This window comes from Euprymna scolopes, chromosome 10, assembly GCF_053919585.1.
Source record: "Euprymna scolopes isolate OS-2025 chromosome 10, ASM5391958v1, whole genome shotgun sequence".
Taxonomy (NCBI): domain Eukaryota; kingdom Metazoa; phylum Mollusca; class Cephalopoda; order Sepiida; family Sepiolidae; genus Euprymna; species Euprymna scolopes.
In genome coordinates this window covers 94699048-94719762 of record NC_136491.1, presented here as the reverse complement: position 1 = coordinate 94719762, position 20715 = coordinate 94699048, and the positions used below count along the sequence as shown (strand labels likewise).

At 31.6% G+C, this 20715-nt stretch overlaps 1 protein-coding gene across 3 annotated transcripts in view; it reads left to right on the top strand.

Moving 5' to 3' along the window:
- The window catches only part of LOC145286146 (cardioacceleratory peptide receptor-like), a 351148-nt gene that overhangs the window by 31965 nt on the left and 298468 nt on the right, over positions 1-20715 (top strand). The gene's annotated exons all lie outside the window — the stretch shown is intronic.

Sequence of the window (20715 nt, the reverse complement as noted above, 5' to 3'; positions counted from 1 at the left end):
GTTGTGTGTACTTGATGTTGAGTGTACTCAATTTTTGTGTTTGACTCGGCGCTATGTGTGCCGACGCTGCGCAGCCGCTAGTATCTAATAACATTTCAAATTTGAAACGATATCTCAAAGTGGCAATATTATTTTAAATTTATAATCATTTAACCTTTAAATTGAAAAAAAATAATTCTTAACAGGCTTCTTCAATTACGAAGATAGTTCCAAAAGTTAAGCTTCTTATGATTTCATTAACGCAAAACAGTTGAAGAGTTTCAAAGACGGAAGTGGTACCATTAAAAGAGCAACCTTTTGTGCTCTAGACTTTATTTTTCTACAAAGACATTCTCAATGCGCTTCTGCCAGGAATTCAATGACGCATTTCTGCTTCTGACGCACGTCCATGAAAGGGGTTGCTTTCCTAGTCTTACGCCATTAATGTCTGCGAAATCTCAAATTTCAAACGAGTTTTGGAAAGTGCCAATATTATTTAATAAGAAGAATTAGTACTAAAATATTCAATGCCTGGAATAGAAGAGCACATGCATTCCCATTGGTTCTTGGAAAATAATGCCGGTTGTGCTTTGAAGAGGCTAAATATAATAAATTTGCTAAAATTATTCGAAAAATAATCCCCCACCCACTCAATCAATTTTGAGTACATCATTCGGTCCAACTCCAAAAGTAAATAAAAAATGTATAAAATTAGATTAAAGAAGAGTATATGTAATCATAGGCTTAGCGCAAAAAGGAGATGTGGTTTGTCATCCAATTCTGGAAAGCGTTGGGTCTTCCTGCTAGTAATGCTATAAAAACATGCATGAATGATAGAAAATACAACCCATCTATGACTTGTTAAAACAATCCGAAGCAATAAGAATTGGTAAAGAAAAAGAGGAATAATAAAGTAGTTATAGTTAGTAGTTATATTTGACCGCCAAGTGATCCGAGAAGTAAAATGAATTAAAATCTGATTCGACCTTTCAGGCTCTTTCGCCAGATCTAGAGAACACTTCCTTATGTGGCTTCTTATGACGTGATCAGGAATCAGTAAATTTTGTTCAGCCCATGTGAGTTATTGTCGGTCGCACGCTCGTGTGCTCGCATGCTCCTGCGCGCACATATACAAACAAACGCACAAACACACACATACACACATACAAACGCACACACACATAATACACACTCACGTACACACAGACATACATACAGGCACACACAAGCGCCTTCCTGCACGCACGCACACGCACACGCACACCCACATGAATACACAGATCTTTCTCTATCATTATTAATTTTGTGTTAAAGTGAATTAATCTTATTAGATAGAGAGAGAGGGGGGAGGAAGAGAGGAAGGAGAGAGATAGAAAGAGAGAGATAGAGGGGAAGAGAGAAAGAAAAAAAGAGAGAGAGATCCTATTTATTTGTCCTCACTCCATGAAATCAGTGTGAGAAGCAAAGTTAGTTTCTAATGTAGGGAACATTTTTTCCCAAAAGAAAGATTCTGAAATGAGACAAAAAATGCTTTTATTTTGTTTTGTTTTTTTCTGGAGATGAGGCATCCTACCGGATTCCAGTCATTACATTCACTATTTTAGAGACTCAAACCAAGAGATTTTTTTCTGGGGTGAAACCGTTCGTTTATGTGCCATTGATTGAATCTCTCTTGCTCTTTTTGTATGTTATCAAGGCCAAGGTTGGAGTGGCATCTCGTCAGACGTAGCAGCAGTACTCCGTAGTGGTTAAGTGATTAATGACACGAACCATGAATCGACATTCTGGGTATACCAAGTTCAAATCCAGTTCGTTCCATAGAAACACATTCAATCGGGATGTTGGCAACCTTCACGTGGTCTCTCTCGTAAGTACCCGATGTATTTCTAAAAAGGGCTCTAACTAGAAAGATGTCGGGGAAATCAATGCCAGCAACAGAATTATCTTATTAATATGACATGAATGAATCTTAAGATGTATGTGACATTTATAAGAGTAGCGAATTGCGTCAGGTGTCAGGTAATTTCTGAATGGAGTAGAATCATCCATTTTTTGCAGCAATCTTAGTATAGTTGTGGGTTATGTCCTCAATAATGTAAATCTATTTTAAACTTGATTTCTATTGTTGCTATCACTTGGGTGTGAATTTAGTTAACTTACACTAACCCTTACCCTAACTCCCCTTTCCTCCATCGATACATAGATTGCAAAGTTGATTTTATACTTTATCAAGGCAAAAAAAAAAAAACTGTGAACAGTACATCCCCAGATCTGGCAGCCATTTTTCATTTTAGAATAAATCTGATTCTTATATAGGTAGAGGATTGTATCTGGATTCAGGCACTTTCTGTGGTGATTGAATGATCCAAAGAATGGCACTTCGTCAGACATAACAAGAGTAGTTTGTTTATGATGTAGATGACACTTATAAAGTCATAGAATTGCGTCAGGAGTCAGCCACCTGTAAAATGATTGAATTGTGTCAGGAGTTTGCAGCTGTAAAATGATTGAATCTTTTTTGCCTAAAAAACTTAGCAACAATCGGCGTGAAGCTTTCGATTTCGGCTACTATTTCTCTCTAAACTTCTTTCTTATATGCTTTTCGTGAATATTCCAAGGATCGGTCGCAGATTGTAGGGTGGTGTGTGTATAGTTGAAGCTGACGATTAACTTTAAATGTTCAGCCTTCAGGGGATCTTATCACCAAAAACATTGGCACATACAAAACGCAAAACAATTTGTAGACGCATGGATGTTAATGTTGTTCAACAGCTCATTGATTCTTTGTATTATTTGTTTTATTTGGACTACTGGTCTCATCTTGGATATTATTCTTGTAGCGTTTTGGCTGATATAACCCCTCAATAGAGTACATGCATGAAATTAATTGCCAGGGCCGCTGGAAAATGTTTGGATCATACTACCGCTCCAGTAGATATCTCACTACTAATGCAATCGTCTATCTGTATAAGAGCCAAGTACGACCTAGAATAGAATACTGTTGCCACATCTCATCCTACCTCGACAGAGTTGAAAATCAACTTCAAAACCAGATAGGTGATGACCTTTTCTATTCCCTGCGACATCTTTCCCGCAGATGAGATGTTTCTATGTTGAATGGTATTCTGAGCAACCCCGGGGTTATTGCTGGGTGCACACATGCATGTGGAGCTGGATACACACACGTAAATATTGTTGAAGTTTTCAAACCAAAAAAATGTCATCAAAGTCATCAAAATCATAACAATTGAAAGAAGTGTGTAGAAGCTTTGAAATCAACATTCTTCAACTGACAAGTTTTGAAAACAGTCATATTGAAATTTGGCCTCGGACGAATTTAATATAGGTCAGTGGAATGCGGCGTTAAAAAATGAAATTCCTATCTAAAGTTTTTTTGTAAATAAAAACAAATGCCACCCAAGGAAGAATTCAGTCAGAGAGAATGACGGACACCGAACCGATTGACTTGTCATTTTGTCGTCACCTACAACACGCCATCTCTCTCTCTCTCTCTCTCTCTCTCTCTCTCTCTCTCTCTCTCACACACACACACACACACACACACACACACTTCATAGCATATTTAGGAAGTATTATTGTAAGAATAAAATTGTCACTTTTTATATACTCAAAATTGACAGTGTTCTATACATTCGCCGAGCAGTTTGGCATACGATTAATGAAATGAACAGACGACTCGGTTAAAAACCAAAGAACTACAGCATAACGTAACAGCTAGACTGTCTCTGCTCTATCGTTAAATTCATGACAAGTACTCGTCTGAGCTCCAATCAATGGTCCCCGTTTGCCAAACTTTCACAAAAACACTTATCTAGCTGAAAGCACTATCAATAATTTTCATCCACTCTCTATCCGTGTCTAAACCTAAACGTGGATTCCATGAACAAAACTTCTTTCCTAGAACTGCGCACTTGTGAAAAAGTCTGTTCCGCTGACCTGCTTTTCAGCTGACTACAATATGGTCGTCTTTCAATACAATGGAAACAAGTTCTTGTTAGACCGTCTACTTAAATAATCAAATTATACTAAATTTCCACCACAAACGATCACTACGCTGTCTTTTTTTAAAATATTTTTTGTGAAGCTATTATCCTCATCTATTATAGTTGTTGTCCACGACGTTTCGGCCAATTATTTCTCTGGCCTTCGTCAGACTGTTAACTGCGACGGGATAGGAATTCTGAATCTTCAACTGTATCTTCAGTAATTACTAGGCTGTGACAACAGCATATTCTTTTCATTGTTTTGACTCTTAAGTATATGTCCGTTAATATTTTATGTTTTTGTATAGACGGGTGATATGGTTCTCGATTTATTAAATGCGTATAATTGTGTCGGATACACACACGAGATTCAAAAGAATGAAAAGAATATTCTGTTGCCACAACCCTAGTAATTACTGCTTTCCATAAGTGTTGTCTCGCCACATTTTGGCTAACTAATATATATAGCGGTTTCAATCCGACCAAAGCCGGCCAGAAGATTAGTTGGCCAAAACGTGGCGAGACGACAACAACTATGGAAGGCAGTAATTACTGAAGATACAAGTGAAGATTCAGCATTCCTATCCCGTTGCAGTTAACACCAGAGGAATAGTTGGCCGAAACGTCTTGAGACAACAACTATAAAGATGAGGATAACAGTCAGCAAATAAATGAATAAAAATATACAAATTACTCATCTCAAAAGAATAACAATAAAAATAAAACAAAAATAACATATACTACACTGTTGCCCCAATGCCTATCGTACATTCATTAACTCTTATCATTGATAAGTGATGACTCCTTTGTAAAATAAAAATAAAAAACTTTCGTCGTGCATCTTGTCAAATTCGAATTAATCTGCGAGGGTAGTTTGATCTCGCCCTGTCAACCATGACCGGGTCAAAAATTTCAATTATACCAAATTATTTCAAATTATACCAATTATCCTAATATACCAACATGTCAAAATTTATACCAATTATCCTAATATACCAACATGTCAAAATTTATACCAATTATCCTAATATAACCACATGTCAAAATTTATACCAATTATCCTAATATACCAACATGTCAAAATTTATACCAATTATCCTAATATAACAGCATGTCAAAATTTATACCAATTATCCTAATATACCAACATGTCAAAATTTATATCAATTATCCTAATATAACAACATGCCAAAATTTATACCAATTATCCTAATATACCAACATGTCAAAATTTATACTTAAGTAATTCGCAATTGTATCACCATGAATTGAAGATTGTCACTAAAAACTGGTTATTACCTAGCACTTTTATTCATGGCACCACTGAGATTGAAGAGGGTCGGAGGTAACATCGGCCGAAATGTCGGAATAACATCAAAGATAGGAACAATAGCCTGAATAATTCAAATAATATAAATCATCAACCCTCATCTAAAAAAATTCTCTAATCAATCGATTCTGTTAAATCTTAATAAATAACACACCCAAATGAAGAATATCTGTGACTAGTTTAATACACATGATAATACCTTGTAAGCAGCTTGTTATTGTATGGGCTTTTCTGTGGTCGTTCCAGACCGAGGGAATACTGCCTGTATATCTACTATCACACCTTGTACGTAGTACTGTTATCATATTTGGGCTGGTGACACATTGTCCCATTTAAGGATTCTGGGTAAAGTACAGAAACATATCTTTAATTTTATTGGCCCAACACTTTCTTCTTCTCTACCATTTCTCTTTCACAGACGTGATGTTGCTAGTCTCAGTCTTTTCTATGAATACTAATATGACTTGTGTTCTTCAGAATTATATTATCTTTTTCCTGCTTCCTTTGTTTGTCTTGTTGATCTATTGGTCGTTAATTTGCTGTTTCGATATCTTATTGTAATACAGTTTCCTATTCCAATAGTTTCTTTCTAAGAATTGCAAGCTTGTAGAACTCTCTCCATGCTGATTGTTTACCTCGTTCCTATAGCCTCAGTTTTTTTCAAGATTAAGGCCAATCGGCATCCTTTATCTTAGGGATAATCATCTTTTCTTCTTAGCTCCTTTTATCAAGTGGCTTCATACCATGTCTGGAGCGAAAAATAAGTTCTTTCATTCTTTGAAGCACAAAACTATTTGTAAAACAGAGAAGATTGTTTCGACTTCATCTTGCTCATCGTCAGTGCGATGGGGGAGAGAGAGATAGATAATTCCTGCCTAATCGTTTTTTATCGACACATTTTTAAATTAACATGTTCCTATTTACTTCTCTCCCTACGAGGGCAAAATGTAACACAGGGTTGAATTTTTATGTGGAGAAAATCCAGGTGCACAAAATGAGGCACTCTTGATTAGAGAAAATTTTTTTAAATGCCCCGGTCTAGAAGTATTTCTGTTTGAACTACCATGTACAGAAAAGATTAATTGCATCATTATAACAGATACTGCACTTTGCTCCTAGCCAAAAGGCCATGTTTTAAATGAACATCTTCATACGAGTAGTGCTTCCAAGGAACTGACTTCTCTCCCTCCACTCTCTATTTGAGTTGTGTGACGTCACATCCGTTTCTATCAATCCACACAGTCTAGTAATTCTAATCTCGACTTCAGCAAGTTGATTCCTGGCCAAACTTTCATTTCTTGTTGTTCTCGACCAATTGTCTTATATACTAGTAGTTTTAATTGCCTAATATTTAACACGCTGCCTTGATTCTTCTAGGCTGCTATGACAATGATAATGATCTCACAAGAGGTGGAGATTAAAGATGAAGACTTTGAAAGACTTACAATAATATACTGAGCTTGTGTATGTATCCGTAAACTATTTTTGCATATTGCTTTGCAAAAGGACATCCCATTCATTAACTATTTGTAATTATTTTTTTTTAATCAAATTATTTCTTTCGTTTTACTTTAAAACATCGTTTTATTTACGAATATTTTTTTTTATCGTAAACAGGCGATTGACATTTTAAGTGAACAGCGCCTTTCCGGTTAATTTTACTTCTGGAGTTTAGATTCTTTGTTTTCTCTATTTTGATCGGCAAAGTTTTAACATTATTATAATAGTAGAGTTTATTTTTAACTTTCTGATCAAATATAAATACTCAGATTATATGTCAACATTTATACTAATTATCCTAATATACCAACATGTCAAAATTTATATCAATTATCCTAATATAACAACATGTCAAAATTTATATCAATTATCCTAATATAACAACATGTCAAAATTTATACCAATTATCCTAATATAACAACATGTCAAAATTTATACCAATTATACTAATATACCAACATGTCAAAATTTATACCAATTATCCTAATATAACAACATGTCAAAATTTATACCAATTATCCTAATATAACAACATGTCAAAATTTATATCAATTATCCTAATATAACAACATGTCAAAATTTATACAAATTATCCTAATATACCAACATGTCAAAATTTATACCAATTATCCTAATATAACAACATGTCAAAATTTATACCAATTATCCTAATATACCAACATGTCAAAATTTATATCAATTATCCTAATATAACAACATGTCAAAATTTATACCAATTATCCTAATATAACAACATGTCAAAATTTATACCAATTATCCTAATATAACAACATGTCAAAATTTATACCAATTATCCTAATATACCAACATGTCAAAATTTATACCAATTATCTTAATATAACAACATGTCAAAATTTATACCAATTATCCTAATATACCAACATGTCAAAATTCATACCAATTATCCTAATATAACAACATGTCAAAATTTATATCAATTATCCTAATATAACAACGTGTCAAAATTTATACGAATTATTTTAATATAGCAACAATAATTTTGGCATGTTTTAGTTTGTCTAGCTGTATCGTTGTTAGTTAGAGTTGATTAACACGAAGACGTTTGTATGTAAAATATTAATTTCTCAATAATAAAATAGTATCAAATCAGTGACGACGAACCTCCATTCTAATAACCAATACAACTTTATTAATCATCTTCGATAGTATGAGTGTGTGCAAAGGAGAGGGTTAGTCGCGTAAAACGGTTATGTGTATGGGCGTAGACAAAAGATTAGAGACAGTCCTATAGGAAGATAAAAGAGTCCATGTGATATACAGTATTGAAATCCGGTTGTGGCGATAGCCACGTTTGCTTGTTTGACTTATCCTATAGTTAAACCCACGACCAAAGGCCCGGGTGGGTTCTGTTGTGCCCCACGAGAGTAGTTTCAGTGTTTATCCGAGTCATACAGAGTTGTCAGCATGAGAATCGTGAAAAAAAGAGAAAAGAAATGTCGTGGGTTCAACTTTTTAATAAACTCTGTAACTTGATTAGCTCGCCTGAGAGGTGGCCTCTGATTGGACAAGCCAGAAAGAAAGTTGATTGCTTCAACTAATCAAGCATTACTTTATATACCAAAGATATTCCAAATCTCAAGTTGCGAGTATACGTTGCTCCTACTGCTACAAGAGGAATATTCGGTCAGAGATAGAGATAGAAAGTCAATCTGAAAAATAAAACAAAAGCGAATATTGTTGAGATGCGTCTGCTATTTCAAACAAAAGTGTGACAGATCCACAGACAAATTATTTTCAACTTAATTGCAACTGATCGATCGGTGAATGGAACATAACATTCAGAGTTTGCTGGATGTTTTTAAAATAAACATAAAATAAAAGCGTAAAAGGTTTGGCAGGGATAAAATACATACTTGCCCAATTTCACGAGTTACATCTTGTTTTGTTTTCTAAAAAGGGATTACGACATATCAAGGCCCGGAGGCTACTCGAGGATAAAGGCTAATGTGTGTATTATAATCATTGGGACCACAGCGTAGTAATCGCTTGAGGTTGGAAATTTGGTATAATTAGATTATTTTCGAGGTCGTTTCAATAAGAACTTGTTTACATTGGATTTGAAGACGACAATACTGCAGTCACCTGGAAAGCAGACCATTGGAACAGAGTTTCACAGGTGGGCAGTTCCAGATAAGGAGCTTTGTTGATGGAATTCACGTTTAGGTATAAGCACCGACAGAGAGTGGGAGAATTTTGGCTAGAAGAGTGTTCTTTTTATGCGGGTTTGCTTTTACTTCCCAACGAATTTTCATTTATTGGCTTCGGGGTTACTGAAGTACGTTTCTCATCTTCCGTCTATGTTTGGCCATACTTCTTCAATTAGAACTTTTCACTACTTGGCGCTAATTTCCTATCTTCGTCCTATTAAAGGCAATATCAATATATAACTGCTCTAGTCTGCGACAGTGAGGCTGCTCGCATGGATTTTGATAATATGATGCAAGTGGACGGGTTTATCGGCGTCACTATTATTCCCTGTATCCTATATACACTGCACCTCTAAATCATATTGAGAAATGCTGAAATGTCATGAAGGCTACATGGAACATCGAACGACTGAGGCATCCGAAATCGTGATGATTACACCGCCAGCTGAAGTTACCCAGTCGGTGTACAGATTACGCTTCCTCAATGACGCAATCGATGAAGCAAATTCTATAATTACTTCACTACAGTGCTGGGAAACGTTCAATCCGCGGATATATTTTCTCAGCAATAAGATCTCTAAATGGATTATAAGATGTATGTGATTATCTTGCCCGTTCTTTTGTTTGTAAATTGTACCTATTAACTTCTCTCTCCCGATTACAGAGTTAGACACAAGGTCCATTTTTAATGTAAGAAAAATCCAGTTCTCTAAAAAAGTAAGAAGAATTAAAAAAAATAATGCTAATTAAACAAGACGTGTTCATCTGTACATTCTTTTCTTTGTAATGATGTAAAAATAAATAAATAAATGGCAAAATAGCTTGTACATCAAAGAAATAGAAATTTATTAAAAATAATGAATAAAAAGGATTGACAATTCATACTTGTCCATATATTATTAGTAAAAAATATATCATTAGTAAAAAAATATATCATTAGTAAAAAAATATATCATTAGTAAAAATATATATCATTAGTAAAAAAAATATATATCATTAGTAAAAAATATATATCATTAGTAAAAAAATATATCATTAGTAAAAAAAAAAATGGCAACATAATACAGTTGAAACTTTACAATAATTTTTCAAGAAAAAATTCGTCTTGTGTGTGTGTGTGCATACGATAAGTATTTTTTGCAAGGATTTTTTTTTACTGGAAACTTTGTACGACTGGGGATGAAAATTCAATGAAACCTTTCATTTTTTTATGCACGACTGAAGGCAAATTTAAGAAAACAGTTCTTAATTAAAAGAGTTACTTGGAAGTTTGAATAAATCTCGGGTATATGCGTTTCTTCTAATTTCTTCTTGTTTCATTTCTTTTTTCAATTAATAAATAATGAAATATTACTTGATACTCTAAACATTAAAATATTTATATCCTAACCTAATAATATTATTTAAATATTTTTATAAATAATTTCTCTTTTTCATTAGTATAGAAATGATAATTTCTGGGATGTAAACGTTAAATGAAATATACGAAAACATATATTTTATTTATTCTTTTTTATTATTCATTTATCGTTTGGATAAACGAATTTTAATTCAATGACACTTTTAAATATTTAGCCCTTCAGACTAAAATACAAAAATATTCGGAATATTTTCCGATATTATCAATAAATATAGGATACATTTTGATTTTGTTTTTTGTTTTTTTTTGTTTTCAAATATAACCTTCGTTAAATAATGACATTGTCACCATCTTTCTCTTAAAATAAAATAACTATTATTTGGGCCCTCTCTAAATATAGCTTCAAATAATGACTTTTTGTCATAAATTCTTTTTCTAATTCTCGGATCTTTCCAAGAAAAATAAATACAATAATTAAGTATCTTAATTTTTAAAAAATTAAACATTGACTCTCTGTCATCATATTTTTTAATTCTCAGATTTTTTTTCCAAGAAAAGAATCCATCTAAAAAATTGTCTACGACCCAAAGTATAACTTATATTTGATATTCACTTAAATAAAACATCAATAGTCTCAACTTTTCTATATTTTGAAAGTATGTTAAAATGACGTGTATTTGAATTTCTTCTCGAAATTCTTATATCAAGTTATCATAAAAGTGAATAATTAAATAATTTACGTGAACACAATTTTCACAACATTAAAAAACTGTATCCACAGAGATTTAAAAAATATTATTGAATGTGTATTCTGGAGCCTAATTACGAAGTATTAATTTCATATCTTTTTTTTATTTTACTGAATTAAAATATATAAGCTCTGTTTGACATGACTTGTTAGCCATTGAGATTATTTTTATCTGTAGTATTAAGTATATCCTAGATGTTTAATAATCCCACTACCAATAGATTTTAAGGAATACAAATAGAAAAGTGTGGCTAATCGTCAACAGTTGGATAGAATTTAGAAGATTGAAAAACTTGCTCTCATTTCTCAGTCTATAATACTTAACCTTGAACCACATTGTAAAGTTCAGCCGTGGTCTCTCTTTTTCTTTCTCTCTCTCTCTCTTTCTCTCTCTCTCTCTCTCTCTTTATATATATATGCATATATATATATATATATATATATATATATATATATATATATATATATATATATATATATATATATAGATATATATTGGTCCTGCTTTAGGACGTGTAATATAATGAAATACGCGCATTGTAGTTTTTTAATGACACAAAACTTAGATGTGTCTCCATAAAACGAACGAATGAAGAACTACGTTAACACAAAAGGACGTCAAAAAGGTTACAATCCAAGCAACTATAGACCAGTAATCTGTTTACAATAATGTTGAAAGTCCTAACAGCACAACTGAGAGAACAAATATACCACTGTTTGAATAATCGTTGACTACAAAAAGTAAAAAATGCGGGAAAGGGAAAAACGGGATGCGTGACCTGTTATACATCGATTAAAAATGAGGTAAAAAAGCAGAAAAAAGCATAGTCTTCGTGTGGATTAGCCACAAGAAAGTGTACTAGAGAATCTATCACATAAAAATAATTGAATGTAGCAGATATCCAATTTTATTAAGAAAGCAACATAGGAACATGATGACTGAAACTGACGGATTTAGAATAACACCCGACCGAGACAAAGATACAAAGAAGTATCCTACAAAGAGACTCTCTATCACCACTATTGTTTTCATAGCCATGATATCACTAAACTAAATACGTAGGAAAAGTTATGCCAAATACTAGTTTACGGATACAGAACAAAGAATATACCATATCTTGTATATGAACAACCTGCATCTATTTACAAAAAGCGAAAAGGAAGTGGAAAATCTGATAAACACAGCCTGAATATTGTATCTTCGTTTTACTTTCGCCAGCCTCGTAACCCTCGCTTCTTTTATTTTGTCCTTTAGTCATCATATTCCGAAAGCAATATTTCTGACAAAGAGAGAAGAATTGCTGTTTTAGGCCAGAATCTATTCCATCTAACACTTATCGTTGGCAAGATTTGGACCTTGAAGTAGTATTTTCTTTTTTTTTTTTTTTTTTTTTTTTTTAGCTTTTTACATCAAGTGACTTCATGCCTTGTCTGGATCGATTTCCATAAAAATAATCTACAATCATAGCATTCAAACATAATTAAAAAAAAAAAAAATGTGTGCACTGCTAAAAATAAAAAAGAGGAAATTAGAGAGAGCAACAGAGTGTATATGTACGTTCAAGTTTTTATACAAATATTAGTAATCTGTACAAGTTGTTCATTTATACAGATTTTAATGACATGTTCAAGTTTTTACACAAATCGTAAGGACGTGTGCAAGTTTTTACACAGATCTTAGTGACGTTCTGTGCGTAACACGTTTTACCTGAGTGCATCTTAGTTGACATAGAAATAAACAAATGCAAAATACTCGACCAACCTTTAGTTACTGATCGTACTTTACTAATACAAATACTTGACCAACATTTAGTAATACAAAACCTTGTAAAATGAAATGTCAACATCCGCTCAGCGGTCATATTATGCACACGGATTCGAAAGTCCATTTGCATTGAAAAGGTTACTTTTAACACCGTAATATATAATCGACAGTTGGGAACTTTAAAATGATCTGTTACAATATTCACTCTCTGCATCAAGATGATCCGGTGGAATAGCATTAACATTCACTCTTTTTCCGTTATGTTATAACACAGATGATGGTAGCAAAGTGGTAAACGACAATGACTCGAAACCTGTGTATGCAAAGTTTGAGTCCAGTTTCTTCCACTGAAACACTTTGATCAAACTCGCACCTGACCTATGTATTTGTAAGCCAATAATGAGGATTGATAATTTATACTACTTCCGGTCGGAAATAGTTGGTGCACAAAAATTTTCAGTTTGGTCGGAAATACTTGGTGCATACAAGTTTCAAGTTTTATAAGGCAGTACTTTTGAAAAGAAATACAGGTTAACCAAATAATTATATTTAATTAAATTGACAATTGATTGTACATACATTCTTACAATGTATGATTAAATAAATATACAAAAAATAATGCAAAAAGCTAAAACATCCAACTATTTATTCAATTGTGTTAATTTACTTTTCAATTCTTCTGATATCAAAATTGAAGTGGGAAGTTTTCCTTTCTTTCTAGCTGTGCTTTTGACATATGCTGAAGCCTGTAATTGTTGCCACCATCAGCCAAAATTATTTGTTCCATTGTCTCCTGTAATGTCAGGAAAATGTTGTTCAACTTTGATTTTTCTAATTCTTGAAAGCTGGTTTCAACTGCTTCAATTAATTCAATATTCTTTGGAGCCTTTTGGTGTTGAATGGATTGTATTGTATTGAAGTAACCTAGGTCAAGCACATTCAGATCCGGACTGTTTGCAGGCTGGTTAACCAGTTCAATATTCAGCCCTAATATTTCCGAATCTTGTTTAAACACCGGGTTCGTTGGATGTACGTGTGGCTTAGCGTTGTCGTTGAATTATGATTCGTTGTGCAATGGATCCACTTGGCCATTTGTTCCGTGTGGAAACGGACCTTTTCAACAAGGAATTCACGAATCTGGATTTTCGTGATTGTATCCATGACTTTAGTTACCATTGTTCCAGCAGGCCTATTTCTGCTGTTACGTTTAGCGGCCTCTTTTTTGACAAATGGCCAAATTCCAATCTTCCCGTCAAAGTAACATTTGCGATGTGGATCCCAACGGGGTCGAGCCACGGCAGCAAGAAACATTACCTTTGTAATGAAACGCTTGTTTTTAGTGGTTCTTAAAGGGTCATGTTCGTCTTTGCCTAAATAAAATTTCCTTGCATTTTGCGTCATGTAAAACTATTTCTCATCAATATGTATGACATCAAACATTTCTTTAAAAGTTCCTCGATTTAAATCCAACTGCGAACGGAAAAACTCAACGCGACATTTCATGTTTTCTATCGTGAGAAGCGGTTTTACAGCATTTGAATGGGCCCGAATTTCGCCATCTTTCAGTCTTGCAATCAACGCTCTCTTAGGTATTCCATATGATTGAGCAGTAGACCTCAAAATGGTTCTTTTTCTCAAGGGAATGGTGTTTATTTTTGCCAACTGTGAACTATAGTCCTTCTTTTTTCGGCCACAGAGAAACTTACGGCTCAAAGAATCCATTGGCACCGATATATCGGACGAACTGTCTAGTGCTCGTGACCACATTCTGCCTACAGTATTTCTTCCTATACCGAATTTTGTGGCAACATCTTTGATTGCACCACGTTCTAGTATGCGCCGTTTAGACCTTTGTAGCAACGCTTGCAGAACTGCTGTTCGTCTTGAATTTGTCAATTATCTCTTATCACTTCTGTTTTTACCTTCACATTGGCATCAACTACATTTTCCATATTTATATAGCCACTGCGGGTATTTCTAAAAATAGATTATATAACAGCCAACAAAGTAATGTGCATAGATTAAACTCTAAATGACTTTTAGAACGAAAACTGTTCTTTTTCAATTAAGCACGCTCTAAAGTACTACCAGTTAACCCTAAAACATTGAAATGGTGCGTGACAAAACCTAAAACGCGGACAGGTTTACTTCTGCACTAACTATTTCCGACCGGAGGTAGTATTATTTATATAATTTATATAATTAATATTATTTATATAATTTATATAATTTACATAATTTATATTATTTGTATAATTTATATAATTTATATTATTTATAAAATTTATATTATTTATAAAATTTATATTATTTACATAAATTATATTATTTATATTATTTATAAAATTTATATTATTTATATAATTTATATTATTTATATAATTTATATTATTTATATAATTTATAATATTATTTATAAAATTTATATTATTTATAAATTTATATAATTTATATTATTTATATAATTTATAGTATTTATACAATTTATATATTTATATTATTTACATAATTTATATTATTTACATTATTTATATAATTTATATTATTTATAAATTTATAATATTATATTATTTATAAAATTTATATTATTTATATAATTTATATTATTTATATAATTTATAATATTATGCTATTTATAAAATTTATATTATTTATAAAATTTATATAATTTATATTTATATTATACTATTTATATAATTTATATTATTTATAGAATTTATATTATTTATATGATTTATATTATTTATATTATTTATATAATTTATATTATTTATATTATTTATATAATTTATATTATTTATATAATTCATATTATTTATATAATTTATATTGTATTATTTATAAAATTTATATTATTTATATAGTTTATATAACTTATATTATTTATATAATTCATATAATTTATATTATTTATATAATTTATATTATTTATATTATTTATATAATTTATATTATATTATTTATTAAATTTATATTATTTATATAATTTATATAATTTACATTATTTATATAATTTATATTATTTATATAATTTATATAATTTATATTATTTATTTAATTTATATTATTTATATAATTTATATAATTTATATAATTTATATAATTTACTTAATTTATATTATTTATATTATTCAGACTGCTGCTCTCGCTTTGGATGTTTATTCAGTCGATATAACGTCCAACCTTCTTCAGCTACAACTTGTCAAACTCGAGAATCTGCCCACATATGGAGGAGGAGAAAGGGAAACCACCTACTTTATAGGATGTAGAAAAATATACAAAGAGAAGAATGATGGAGAATCAGATGACTAAAAGAAGCATCGCATATGTTGGGCGATAATGACTTTTTAAGTAGACTGCCAGTTACTAATATACTGATTCTATAGTCTGCTCGCAGAAGATTTAGAGTAAAATATACTTCAATAAAACTCTAGGTTTAAAATATTCTAACGAGTGTTCTATAATGGTTTATTATGGACCTGGACATTATGTAGCAACTGGCCACACTCAGCAGGATGACTATCTTTGGTCGAACCGCATGCTATATTCGGTCCACTGTCTTAGACCGAACTGAGTGAAAAATGAGCAAGCAAAACAAGTGCTTTGCATATATACAAACTTTTGAAGTGCTGACCAACGCCGAACATGACAGCGTGAATAAATTGCTTGTTGATTACGAAAAGAGATACTTTTTTTTAAATTTTCTTTCAACCACATCTTCGTCGGACAAGACTGTGGCAAACGATTTCATTTTTAGAAATAAGGAATTCGAACAGTTTTCTTTTTCTGTTCTCGGTCGGCTTACATACATACACACACACGTATATATATATATATATATATATATATATATATATATATATATATATATATATATATATATATATATATATATACTAGCATTTCATCCCGGCGTTGCCCGGGTGTTTGGAGGTGTATGCTGAGCAAAAAAAAAAAAAAGAGTAAATTTTTTTTTAATTTGACCCCTATTATGACCCCTTAAAATTTATAGTTTCGGGCTCAAATCACTTTATTAAATTAGATCCAGGTTCAAGGAACCTATATCTAAAATTTCCAGTGTCTAGACCCAAAATTGTCGGAGGAGTTTGGTAGAGTTCTTAAAGGTCAAATCGTTGAAATTTGACCCCTTAACAGCCAAATTTCTGGCTGACACCCGTCACATCGATTTTCCCAAATCTCAGTACCCGGTATTTAAATTTCGAGTCTATAGACTAAAAATTGACAGAGTTATTGCGTAGGGAAATGTACACAGACAGACAGACAGACAGACAGACAGACACGTTCACTTTTATAGATATACTAGCATTTCAGCCCGGCTTTGCCCGGGCGTTTTGAGGTGTACGCTTAGCAAAACAAAAAAAAAGTCAATTTTTTTTTAATTTGACCCCTATTATGACCCCTTAAAATTTATAGTTTCGGGCTCAAATCACTTTATTAAGTTAGATCCAGGTTCAAGGAACCTATATCTAAAATTTATATTATATTTGAAGTCATGCATATTTCTTTATTATTATTATTATTATTATTATTATTGTTATTATTATTATTATTATTATTATTATTATAGAGCCAATTCTCTATTGATTATCCAATATATATTAATGATTTCAAAAGTTGTAAAAAATATCCACTAGGATCGAAACCGGAACACTTAGCGCTCCAGCTTTAGTAGATGTTATCTCTTTTTACCGTCTGAGCTACAGACAGATAAACACAAAAGGTTAAAAATAGACAAGTTTGACCTATGAATGTTTACTTTTGCGCATGCACAAAAGTAACAGCTTTATTCGACTTGTGAACAGTATTTTTTTTCTTGCAATTTTTACTTTTTAGCAGCTATTTTACAGGTTTAAAAAATCGAAATTGTTCCACAGGCTCAAATCCTCTCTATATATTAAGATTGGGGTTCGATTCTAGCTGATGGCACCTAAGTCATATATAGTTTTTAACTTTTGAAATCACCACAATATCATGTGTACGATATAATAATCAATAGTGTATTGGAATTACAATAATAAATACGGAATCTGTATGAATTAAAGTATTATGTTTAAGTGTATTATACGACCGAAATACACCGGGGTGAGAGATAGTATATATTGGGTAAAATATAATAATCAATAGAGAATTGTCTCTGTAAAAGTAAATACGAAATCTACATACATTAAAATATCATATTTACGTGTATCTTACGACCGGGCAACGCCGGTCGGCCTGCTAGTATATATATAAAAAAAAATCTTCATCGGATAAGAGTCTTGACACAGGCATCTTATTTCAGTCAATCGAAAGTTCAGAAAATATACACTTTCACATCATTTCAAAGATGGACATTAAAATATGGTGCCAGGGTCGAGGATCAAGCTAATTTATACATATCCGTTTTGGTAATGTGTGGTAATAACTAGGTGCCTATCTTGTTTTAGTAAAATCAGTTGTATTGACTGTAGTGATATTTGAATCTATACTCCTATACATTTGGTTGTGTGTGTGTGTGTGTGTGTTGATATTCATATTAAAACCCTTTTTCTATTTATTTAAGAAAAAAATACAAATTTGTCATGGGTCGTGGAATTGCATTCATCTGCAAAAGATCCAACTAATTTGCATATTCTTTTGAACATTCATTTTAATTAATTCCCTATTTGCTTATTTTTTCGGTTTTCTTATAGGATGATCATCTTCAGTACACTATTACGTGTAATTATATTCATGCCGATATTCTGCATGATTTATACTAGCGTAATATTTAAGTAAAATGGTTATAGTAAACACAAACCTTTCTCTCTCTCTCTCTCTCTCTCTCACTCTCTCTCTCTCTCTCTCTCTCTCTATATATATATATATATATATATATATATATACTAAGATGTCTACTCCTGCATTTATAGATAAAAACATTGTTCGGCGAAAAAAGCGACCCCCTCCTTGTAGAAAAGTGCCGAGTTGAGGGTGAAGGAATTAATGTTTTTAGCCAATTTTTCGATATTTGTCGTGCGGTATCCTATTGAAACTCGACCCTTCGGACGATAAATATTGAAAAATTGGCTAAAAATATTAACTCCTTCATCCTCAACTGGGCACTTGTCTACAAGGAGGGGTCGCTTGCGCCGATATTTTCGCAAGTCATCCCCCCCGTTTCGATCAACTGGCCTTAATTTAAACCTTCGCCACTTCCGGTTGCTTGTAGGCGCAACGGCAAAGACGTCACGTTTTTTACGTACTTTTTCTCCTTCATGGTACGAGTTCGAGCCTGTCTGTTTTGTTTTTTGTTTTTTTTTTTTGCTTAACACACACCTCCAAACACTCGGGCAACGCTGGACGCCCAGGCTAGTAATAGATAAAAAACAAAAATGTTTACAAGGGAAATAAAACGTTTACTGCCATATTTCTCGAATAAAACTAAAAACAAATTACATTTATTCTTTATTAAATACTGTAATTTCAAGTAACAGTTTACGATTAAAAAGAAAATGTTCATTTGTTATTGAAAAACACAAATATTTTCGAACAGTATAAACATTCTCATGTTACGAACGTCTTTCGAAAAAAAACACCTAACCTACACATGTTAAGAACCGCTTCCGGTGGTGTTTTTCTGAAAGCCGTTCGTACCAGGGGGGATGTTATTTTTATTTAAAAAAAATATATATATATATATATATATATATATATATATATATATATATATATATATATATATACAGATTCGGTAAATTTACAGTAGATTTTTATAATTTGTTGTATTTATATATACTTTTTTTTTGGAATATCTTGCGGAGAACACTATATATAAACAAATTTTATTAACAAGAACGAAATAATTTTATTTTTAAACGAAAAAATTTAATTTGGTATACTTTTTTAGTATTCTGTTTACATAAATCCAGCTCACCGTCCACTAGGCACCTCCAAAGTTCACCACAGAATTGCCCCTATATGTAACACGATGTAACTTTATTATAAGTTAATATTATCAATTTAACTTCTATACTATTTAAAAGAAAAAGGGCAAACTAAACTAGAAATAATTTTTTTTTAAATTCAGCGTACGAAAATAATGAAAATGCGAGACGAAAATCGTGTTTACATAATTGACGCTTTAAAATCACGTTCCTATGTAGTAAGCATTCCGAACGTGAAAACATACAATCTTGCAAAAATCAACTAATGGTCAGATTTTCATGAAACTTTCGATACTTATCCATTTTAGAATGAAATTATATATAACATTCAGTTTCCATAAAATATATGAGGGGAAATATTTTTTTGGCGTGCGTTCCTCCCCTATATTTTTTTTTTCGAAATTTGAACAAAATATATTTAAATTAATCGAAATTTCTATTTATTATGAAACATAACAATTCAAATCAGTAAAAAATATTTATTTTTTAAAAGTTTAAATTCATGTATTGAACAACCACTTATCTTGAATTTGCAATTAAAAAATTGATATAAATTTAATATTATTATGTTTTTGATAGTGTTTTTTTAAAGTAATATATTCTATAAGCAAGAAAAAGAACACTTCCTAAAAATTAATTAACTTTTAAAAGATTAAAATGATTAAAATTCCATTATTTTAAGATGGTCTGTTACAACATGGATCTTTAATTAATGGGGTTTACATTTTTGGAAATATTAAGTTATAATATAAATATGATTCTTGCCAGCTATTTTATCGTCAGATTAAATACGATTGAAAAATGTTACTGCGACCAAAATAAACTTTTTGTAGATCACTATGATCATCTCGTCTGTATCTTTTTACCAAATAAAATGTGAAACCCCGTAATTAACCAAATGAACAATCGGACAT